The following is a 10,684-nucleotide window of genomic DNA, read 5'->3' as shown; positions in this document are numbered from 1 at the left end:
CTGGAAAACGTGCTGGTGGGACCAACATGGAGGATGGGATGACAGCCACGCCACTTAACCTTGACAAGAGTGGGGTGCACCAGGCCCTAGACTCAGACTCACGGTTTATACTCAGCCTCTCATTCAATCCACACGCTCCCTGGGAAGTGAGGACATGAATCCCCCTTGAGAGAGGAGCTCACTGGGGCTTCCGAGAGGTTAAGTGACTTGCCCAAGGTCACCAGCTATTAAGTTATGTAAGCAGAGCCCCCCTCCAGAGACCAAGTGGAGCCTGCTTCACTACATTTCATGCCATTTACCTACAAGCAGTCTAAATTTCCTTCCAGTTCTTACACTCTGGGACTCTTTAACCCCCACTGACTTTCTTTCCCTAAAGGGACACGGTAGACTGCAGACTTCAAAGGCTTTGGAAAGGCAGTGGTTTTACTGAAAAGTTAAGGCAGGCTTCTGGTAGCCAGTCTGAGGTGCACAGAAGGGGAAATGACATCATGAGGTTTCACTGGGTAGCCTCCCTACAGGTGCTCCCCTGAGGGCTTTGGGAGAGACACAATAGCTGGCTTTTCTTCCAGCTCCCAGAGCATCTCTCCGGTGGCTGGCAGGTGGAAATGTAATCCCCCCTTGTCAGGACAGATGGGTGCCTCACTGGATGGTGAAACTTTGGGATGTAGCAATTGCCAGGAAGATTCTGGGTGGTATTTCTTAGCTGTGTTCAAAGCGAACTCAAATTCTTTTCTTCTTGTATTCCATAATTCAAAATCAGGTAAATTTAATCTCTCCCTTCCTGGCTCAGCGTTACTGCAAATTAAACACGCAAGTATTAATAATGGAAATAATTTCCCTTTAAAAACATATCCTGAAACCCGATGTGGGGCATTTCCAATATATCCATAAAGCAAACAAGACAGCTTAATTGTTTGTTTCTCCAAGGAAAGAAGCTAAACCCGGAATTAATTTGGTTCAGCCTGTGAAACAATTCGTTTGCTCTGCCTAATTCTGCCAATTAAAGAACTTTTCCCAGACACAATTAGCATGTAAAGCGGCGACAGAGAGCGAAGAAGGGGCCTCAATGATCCCGGCGGGGTGGAGGTGCTGGGCGAGAACCTCCCCCCCCCCACCCCGGGGGGAGGCCTCTTGGTCTCGACCTTGGGACTGAGGAAGCGCGCCGGGGGCGCACGGACTGGCCCCAGAACCCGGTTCGCAATGGCCCGGCCGTCACCAGCCGAAACCCGGGCGTTAAACAGCGCTGCTGAGGATCAAGCCGGCCCGGGCCGCCAAAGCACTGCCCCCAATCCGGCCCGGATCCCAGAAAGACTTCGCGGGGCCGCCCGGCCCCCACCCGTACCACCGGAACGCGCAGCCGAGCCCGCCGGCCCACCAGACCCTGTGCACGCTCCCGGAGCCCGCTCTCGTGTTGCGGGGGCTGCGCGCGCACCCAGGGCCGCGCCCCCCGCCACCCAGGATCTGTGGCTTTTGCTTGGGAAAGGTGGGGATAGCGGCCCCTGCTGGCAGCTCTGGCGAACAGCAGAAAGACTGACTGCTCTCACCATTCTCGCCACCCTTTCCAGGTGGTTTGTGGAAAATATATATATTCATATATATATATTCATATATATATATAGTAGATCCAGGATGTTGTCGCATGTGCATTTATTCTTCGTGATTCCTCGCGAGCAGATGTCTGTACGTAACTTGGGTTCCCCCGCAGAAAAGAACGTGGGCCCCGGCCCCAATTAGGGAACAGGTACAGTTTCTAATGCATCCACTTTGCGGGCCCTCGGCCTAAGGGCACCCGAGACCCTGATCCTCCTCCCCATGCTTCTCTCGGCCGGGCGCCCCCACGACTGGTAAAACACGCCTTCGAGAACTGCTCGGCCGCCCAGCGTTACTTTCTGTAAAGGCGGTGGCTCTGGCCCGCACCGTCTGCGAAGCGCACGGGGGAGTGGGGCGTGCGGGCGCGGCGGGGGGCCGGGGGGAGTGGGACGCGGCGGGGCCCGACGCGGCGGCACCAGCCCGGAACTGCAGGGCGTTTGGGCGACTGCAAGTTCACGCGGCGGAGGACGGCTGTGCCTGCCCTGCTCCGTGCGGCCGTAACAATAGCGCCGTGTAGGAAGTTGCGATGTACTTCTCCCGCGAAGCGGCTGGATCCTCTCTGGGACTGTCTGCGTCCTACTGCTGAAGTTTACTTATATCTGAGGACGGTCCGCACAGGTCCCAAGTCTGACAACAGATTACGGCTGTCGTTAACCCCGTTCTTTGTACTACAGTCTCCGCGCTTGCTTGAAATGCTTTATTAACATGTTCTTTGTGCGTTAACTAGTAACCGTGTTCATCTCCTCGAAGTGTGTTTTTAACCGCACGCACGGGCTTTTATCCAGTTCCTCTGGGTGCATCGAGCGTCCATCACTTCTGGGATCTACCTCTTGATACAGTAATCAGAATTAGAAAGGCCCATCGTTCACTTAACCTCCTCCTTTAAAACTTTTCCATTTAAGAAAATCGATGAACAGATCCTTTCTTGTAACTCGCTGCTGCACTACGTCTATTTTTATTTATTTTTCTCATTTGGCAGGGCTCAGCGATGCTGTCCGGGATTTCCACCACACACACCCCCCCCCAACTGGCCAGAGCAGATGCGGGGGTGGGGGGGGGCTGGGGCCGCGCTCCAACCCGAGCCAACCCCACCGGGACCTCCACCCAGAGCGCGGCATGGGCCGGGAGTCGCGGCGGAAGAGCCTCGCGGGCCAGTCGGTGCAAGGCTCCACCTGCAGCCACACTGCGTAGGCTCTCCCTCTCTCCGCCACGCTCGCTCACATTCACACACAAACACCACAGCCCTCCTCTGGGTCGGAGGAGACGCCAGCCAAAGGAGGCGGGGTTGCAGGAGGAGAGTCCGCTCTGCGCAATCCAGTCCGGGACTTGGCTCCGCCCGGGAGCCACGGCCTCTCCGGTGACAGAGGAGTAGCGAGCGGCACCCGGTGAGGCTGCAGCCAACTCCGCTCCCCGCGCACTCGGCTGCCCAGGCGCTCGGGACGCAGCAGCGGCGCTTCTCCGCGGGGCCGACCGCCCGCGATGCCCGCTTAGGAGCGGCGGCAGCGGCCAGCATCGCCACGCCCGCGGCAGCGGTGCTCGCGGTCGCAGAGCGGGGCCACAGCGCGACCCCTGCCCCAGCCCCCACCCCACCCCCCACCCTGAAATGACTTGTTAATCCGCGCAGACACCACCGAAGGGACTCACCGGAGTGGAATCCAAGTGGAATTTGGATTTGGAGAAGAGTTTCTTGAACATTTACTCCTTCCTTGTTGGTTTTTTTTTTCTTTCTTTCTTTTTTCCTCTCCCCTTCTGCGCCTGTCATTGGAGATGATCACGGCGCGTTTGCTTCCCAGAAAGTAGTCGCCGCGACTGTTACCCCCAAAGAGACAAGCACACATGTAGGAATGACAAAGGCTTGCAAAGGAGAGAGCGCAGCTTGCGGCCCGGAGAGATCTCCTCGATAATGGATTACTAAATGGGATACACGCTGTACCAGCCCGCTCCGAGCCCCGGCCGCCTGCACGTCGATGCACCGAAAAGGTACGGCAGGGGCGCCCCGGCGCGCCCCACCTCCCCGGCGGCTCGGCTCCAGGCATCGGGTCCCGGGGCCGCGGCCGGCACTCGCTGTCGGCTTTGTGGTAGCTGCGTTTTATTTTGTCTGGTGTCTGCCTCCCGAGCGCTGCCCGGCCCTTGGGGAGCAGTGGTGAGCCCAGCCCGCCGCTCCTCTCCGCCCTGTGCCCGGGAGACCGCGGAGCTCCGCGTTGCGAGCTTCCCCACCCGCGCTGCGCACACGCCCGGCGCCGCCCGGGACCGGGACCGCGACCGCGCGGTACTGCTTAGCTGGGGAATGTGTGTGCAGGACCCGGGGCTTGTCCTCACTTTCGGGCCAGCAGGGAGCAGAGCGGCCCTGAAAGGGTGGGATCCTCAGAAGCGCCGGGTCCTGGTGCACAAGCTGGGGAAAGGGTTCTGCCCTCGAGGGCTGGAGGACGTTGGGTAGAAGAGCGCGGTTTTCGCCCAGCACCAGGTTTGGGTTCTGTGGTGGGAGAAGGGGCTCCGCAGAGACGGTGGGAAAGCGAAGAGAATCTTTTGTTGTCCGCTCGGGGTCTGGGCTGGGCTCTGTGGAGTGCGGGAAACTTGTAATGGCCCTGGTACCCGTGCGTCCTGCCACTTGGTGACATCCCCGCTTTCGCGGCCACTGGCACCAGGGGTTCCGGGCTTTGTTTGCTCGAACGAATGCCCAGGAATGGTCTCCTCCCGGTGTAGCGCGGCGCCCCCCGCCCTGGGTCCTCTATCCCCCGCTGCAGCTCCCTTCTGGCGGGCGAGGACAGCATCTGTCGCGGCTGCGTCCCCCTCCAGCACAGAGCCCGCCTCGCTGCGCTCTCCCCCGAAATCTACGAGGTCCCTCTAAAAGGAGTTGTCCCGGAGGGGGAAGGGTGGAAAGACTTGCAAAAGATGACCCAGTGCTTGCTACCCGGACGAGAGCTCTGTCCGGGCCACGGGGTCTGGATGTCCGAACTACTCGCTGGGTCCTAGAGAGCTGCCTGGAGGGCAGTGGGACGCTGGGGAGCTAGCCCGACAGTGCCCACCCTCCCTGTACGACCCCGCCGGGGTGGCAAGTGTCTCTGCTCCAGATACTCTGCTTTTTTTCCTCAGCTCCTCACTGTGGTATATGCTGCAAAGCAGGATCCTGAGGTCCGCTCCCTCCTTCCGCGACCCGAGCCGTACAGGGGGAGCCAGGGAGCAGCCCCGAACTTGCGCGTTTCGGGAAAGGAAACAGGATTCCGCCGTCTTTCCCGTTCCCTTGCCGCCTCGCCACCCCTCCGCCCCTCCGCCTAAAGCCTCCTCCTTTTCCAGCACGGGGTCACTCGACCCGGCGCTTCTGGAAAGTTTCTCTGGAAGCCAGGGGCGGCGGGCACGACAGGACTGGGGCTCTGCCTGTGCAGCCCACGGGAAACCGAACCCGGAGGGAGGAGGGTGGGCCGCCCAGGATGCGTGGAGTTAGGTGCTGGTCCACAGCCAGTGGCTCCCCCATCCAGCAGTCAGCTGGGTTGGGGTCTCAGCGCCGCATTTGCTGGTCCAGTCGAGAAAGCGGTGGCGAGGCTGCGGGAAGGGAAGTTCAGGGGCAGGATTCGGGATGTTGGTGCGGCCACTGGACAGCGGCTGGCGCACGGGTGCGTGTGGACACAGGCCGGGACTAGGTACCAATTCTAAGTGCAACATCCCCAGCCTCCCACCCCCACCCCCGGTGCCACGCGCATTTTTCCAGGCGGCGGGTTTCCAAGGAGGAACGGAACAGGGAGCCAGGTGTTCCTGGAGCGGGGGAGGAACTGCTGTCTTCACAGCCAAGGAAAGAACTTCCAGCAGCGGCCTCCAGCCTGCATCCAGCGGGCAGCCCCAGTGGCCGTTGGAGTCGGTCCTTGGGAGCGAGGTGGCTGCTTTGAAAATGCGGTGGCCAGTCATGGCCACGGTGGGATCGCTCTCTGCTTACACTGGATGGAAATCAAGTTGCTACTTATTGACTGTGATCCATGAAAGGTTTAAAACACAGGCAAAGGCACACACACACACACACACACACACCCAGACGCTTACGCTTGTACGCACAACTTTCTCTGACTCAAATCTGAAAAGATGTTTAACCCAGTTGCAGCGTTTTGCCAGCAGGTCTCAAGAAAGCTATGTAATGCCCCCCAGTGCTGGTTTTTAAGTCTTTCCGGGGTAGGAAGGTCGAGTGTCTTTGCCTTGTCTTTCTCTAATCCTGGTAATTGTCGGTCTTCCTTCAGACATACATCTCAGGCATCAAATCCACTCTGATAGCAGGGGAAAGACTGCTGGTTCCAGACACATGCATCCTTTATTTAGGCTTTTTCACACGGAGTAAAGATGCCTGGGCTCAATTCTGAATGAAAATATCGTATTTTTGCACCTTATCCAAATGGCTACGACAGGTCAAGACTGCAAGCATTTCGTGTGTGTTTTTTTAATACACTGTTTAGTCTGTATGGAGTTTTATGATTTATAGTAAGCTTTGATTAAACTACTCCAGGCCCCAAAGTTAATTATTAACCTAACCTTAAATACTGTGGCAGAACGGTGTCTCCACCTATTAACTTAAACTATCTGTTAAAAGATAATTGCACTATTTGAATTTGGTTTACCCATGCTTGCTTATATGGTGACTTTTATTTGACTCTTGAGTAACCCCCACTCTGTACCATGATTCTGGTTTTACGATATTCTTGAATGAGGCACTTTGCAAACCAATCCGAAAGCAGAGAAGAATGGAGTATCAGGTTTAAAACCTCATTTCTTATCTTAGGTCTTTTTTCAGCTTGATAGAAAGCAAGCGCTCTAGCTCCTGTGTGTGTGGTTTTTCTGTGGTGACAGTCTTCTGAAAGTGGTGTGTGTTGCAAGCCATCGCCCTGTAGAGATGGGCCACCGTCTTCAAGAATGCATATGAAGCACATATGCAAATTCCAGCAGCCACCCAAGAATCATTGTCTCAGGAGCCATCTGCAGAATATACTTATTGGATAAAACATCTACATTTCAATAGGTTAAAAATTCCTAAGAACTGGAGTAGAAACCCAAGTAAATGTTGAATAGATGCATGAAAGAAACGGGCCCACAGAATTCCCATTTCTCCACTAAGAGTGGACCAGTTGTCTCCCCCTCTACAGTGGCTTCGAGTGAGTGGTTCTGATCAAGTGGCAATAAGTGCAACTCTGTATTTACACACACAGTGACACACATACACAAACACACAGCCCTCGAGTTCTTTCCAAGTCTAGTGAATGCTTTTTCCCATCATTAAAAAAATATAGCATTTGCATCTTGAGTAGGCGGATAACATTTCTTAGTATGTTGAATCAGAAGGAGAGCAAGAATTACAAGACTGTTATCTTCATTGAATAAAAATAAGCCACCCAAATTAAGAACTTGTATTAAATTCAAAATAAATACTCATGCTTTAAAAGCAAATGGGTAATTGCACTCCCATAGGAAATAGAAGGCAAAATACTGTTTTGAACAAGGAGGTAAGGCAGATATTTTACTATGTGTGCATAGTGGTTCAGCTCTTTTCTGAACAGGACAAAAGCGTGATCACGGGAGAAGTTTTTTAGAACTAGATTGCCAAAGGCGAATATATTCTCCCATCTTATTTGTTTGCAGAAAAGAATCACAGAACAAGCCAAACTAATTGTAAATGCTTTAATTAAGCATCTGCCGTTTGCAGCAGTATAAAGCCTGAGAGAGATTGCCTGCCTCTCCCTCTGCCTCCCCCGCCCCAGGTTTAGAAAATTTATTGTCCTCCTCTCAGAGTGGGTGTTCCCTGGGTGTTCCCACTTCCAGAGGAAGGTGGAGCCTGGCAACGTCCTGCCTGCTCACCCTCCCGTGTCAGTGTCCCCTACTCTTCTGAGGTTCCCTGGAGCCAAGCTGTCTCCGAGATGTTTCTATTCCAGAGTGAAGGCTTTTCTCATCAACTGAGCTATTCTCTGCTGGCAACCACACTGGTGGCCTCCTGGGGATATGGTAAGGTAGGGGAGGGAGGGAGGCATTTAATCCCTCTGAAATGGGCAAGGAAGATGTCATACCGCACAAACCTCAAGGGGAGAGGGCTTACAGGATACCTCTCAGCATGGGACCATTACAGTAGTGCATATACACAAGGGTATCCTGCTCTGTGAAGCAGGTGAGTTCTTGCAAAACTTTTTGATTAGAGTAATTCCCATTACACTAATGGAGAGTGCCCTAGAAGTGTCAGGACTCAATACAGAGTTTCCCAAGTAACCTCTTCAGCCCAGACCTCTCGTGGGTCTCTCAACTAATACATCAAACAGGTTAGGTAGCTCTTCTTGGATCTAACAGGTGCGTCAAACTTAACACATTCAGAGCACCAATTCTGGACCTCTTTCCCCCAGTATGCTTTCTTATGATCTTCTCCATCTTGGTAAATGGCATTGCCATCCCTGGAGCTGCTCACAGGTAGAAACTTAGAGGAGTCATCCTTGACTCTTACTTCAGGCCCTCACCCACCCCAGCGGCAGATGCTGCTGCCTACCCCAGTCCTCTTCCAAAGCACGTCGGCCTTCTCCAAACTCTTCCACCTCTGAGGCCCTCACACTGGCTGAGCCACCAGGCTATTGTACCAGCCTCCCAACTAGTCCCACTGCTTTGCTCTTGGACCCTTATAGTCTATGCTCAACACAGCAGCCAAAGTGATTTTTTTTTTTTTTTTTTTTTAAATCAAGGCCTGGCTCAGATTCTTTCCCATCTTCGCCCAGCAGATGCCAAAGTCCAACCTATGGGCCTTCGCAGCCCTACGCCATCTGTGCTCCCTTGCCCACACCTCTCAAATCCCCCCCCCCCCCCGTCTTCAGGGTTATGTGACTATGCCTGGCATGTGCTCTTCACCTTTGCCCTTCCATGGCCTGGGATGATTCCTTCCCCAGATAGCTGTGTGCTTTGCTCCTCACACACTTGAGGTCTCTGTGCAAATGTCACTCTCACCATGAAGCCTTTTCTGATCACCTTATTTACTCCACCCTTTCCCCCAAGACTTCCTAGCCCCCTGGCCTGCCTCAGTGTTTTCCCCTTCTCACTTTCTGCCGCCTGAGAGACTGTACGTTGTTCCCGTTTATCTTCTGTCTTCCACTAGAACATATGCCATGAGGAACAACTTTTGCATGTGTTACTGCTTCATTTCCAGCACCTGTGCCTGGCACGCCAATGGCCCTTCCCAACAAGTATTTGTTCAGTCAATTAATTGATTCATCAATTAAAAAAGAGCGAATCTTTTTACAAGTATCTCATCTTTCTCTCTTATCTGCTCTTGTTACTCTATCTTACTTTTTTTAAAAGACTTTATTTATTTACTTGAAAGAGACCACTAGAGAGAGAGCAAGCACGAGTAGGGGGCAGAAGCCGAGGGAGAAGCAGACTCCCCCCTGACCAGGGAGCCTGATGCAGGACTTGATCCCAGGACCCCAGGATCATGACCTGAGCCAAAGGCAGATGCTTAACTGACTGAGCCACCCAGGCGCCCCTTGTTTCTCTATCTTATGTTTTCATCCAATGAAACACTTCTCCGTGTGTGTGTGTGTGTGTGTGTGTGTGTGTGTGTGTGTTGGGGGGAGACACACTGTCTTCCACGTAGGCAGGTGATCTGTCTCATGCACCATTAGTGGAGCATTCACTGCGGGTTGTTTTCCCAGCCCTGGTGATGGATTGGAGCCTGCTCATTCCCACACTCTCACCCAGTCCCCTCCTGTGGCCGAGAGCACACATCTGCGGGACACCTGGTTGAAGCTGGAGGGATTCTGAGTTAGGTAAAAGCAACTTGCCAAGAAACAGAGCTAGGAAGACAGCCAGCACTGATGGGGCTTGAGCTTTTGACCTTGGCCTCGTTTGTTCTGCGTTCTAACCACTGGCCACAGAAATGCTGTGCTTTTTGGGAGTTTGCTGATGGTCCTTTTTAAAATTCACCTTTCTGGCAGGAGAGGACAACATGTTTATGAACCCACATTTCCGCCCTGTACTGTGGTCACTGTAGTCGAAGATCCTGTACTTGGATGTCCTGAGTTCCAGACTCTACTACCTTGGACAAGTCACTTAACCTCTCTGAGGCTGCATTATTTTCAACAAAATCTGTGAATAGTAAACCTGTGCGTCCGACCTTGTAGGACCGCTGGGAGAATAATAGGAAGTCACAGATGTGAAGGTATTTGGTCAAATAGGAAATGCGCTCTGAAGACCTGGGAGAATCTGAAGCCGGTTCCTTTCTCCCACCCCAGATCCTGGGCCTAGCAGAGATCTTGCTTCATTGTTTTCTAAATCATAAAAGAGAGATTATATTCCGTGGATGTCACATTTTCATATAAACCACATTATGAAATTAAATAAGATCGTCAAATTCACTGGAAATTCACAGTCTTCACAGAGCATGGAGAGCAGCAACCCTGTCCATTAGAAAGGCCAACTGCCTCAAGCAACAGTGGCTTTCAGTGTGACCATTAAAGAGGGCAAGGTCGCGGGCGTGGCACTCAGCCAGGCATTGGAAAAAGTAAGGGCATTGTTTTTGCTGAGGTGGGTCCTAGAACAATTCATGTCAGTGTAAGCATTAATGGAGGACAGAGTGTCAGGGTGAACCAGGGGTAGGAGGAGAGGAGTTTGGGTCCTTGCCGTAATAAGGGTGAATTCACTAAGATTTGGCGACATCAGGTTTACAAGTGTGGAGGGACAGTAAGGGGAAGGCAGTGGGCAGCAAAAGGGACAATGTAGAGACCACACTTCTTAGGCAGACTCAACACACTGGGATTCACATCCTTTTTTTTTTTTTTTTTTCCAATTATAAATAGCGTGACTTTGAGCCAGTTACTTCTTTGCCTCAGTTTCCACCCGTAAGATGCTAGTAGGATGCTAATGTGGTTGTTGGGAAGAGTAAATATGGTAACATCTGTAAAATTCATAGCCCAACGCGTAGCACATGATACTCGCTCGTGAAACATTAGGTGTTATTTTTATTTGGGTGACAAAAGTCCGGGAGAGTGCCCTGGTGGGGAGAGTAGAAAGGGTAACAGTCAGAGGGGGTACAAAGGAAGCCACCTCGGGACCAGAAATGAACATTTCCGCTGTGGGTCGGCCCTGGTGACGG

At 53.1% G+C, this 10,684-nt stretch overlaps 1 protein-coding gene across 1 annotated transcript in view; it reads left to right on the top strand.

The window, feature by feature from the left end:
• The first annotated feature begins 2,949 nt into the window (after positions 1-2,949).
• The window catches only part of SEMA6A (semaphorin 6A), a 123,988-nt gene continuing 116,253 nt past the window's right edge, over positions 2,950-10,684 (top strand). Inside the window, exon 1 of the mRNA XM_080803725.1 lies at positions 2,950-3,570. The gene's annotated coding sequence lies outside the window, so the exon portion shown is untranslated. The remainder of the gene's footprint in view (positions 3,571-10,684) is intronic.

This window comes from Martes martes (assembly GCF_963455335.1).
Source record: "Martes martes genome assembly, chromosome: 5".
In the NCBI taxonomy this organism is placed as follows: Eukaryota; Metazoa; Chordata; class Mammalia; order Carnivora; family Mustelidae; genus Martes; species Martes martes.
The sequence above is the reverse complement of the archived record's forward strand: the minus strand, read 5'-3'. Positions and strand labels throughout refer to the sequence as shown.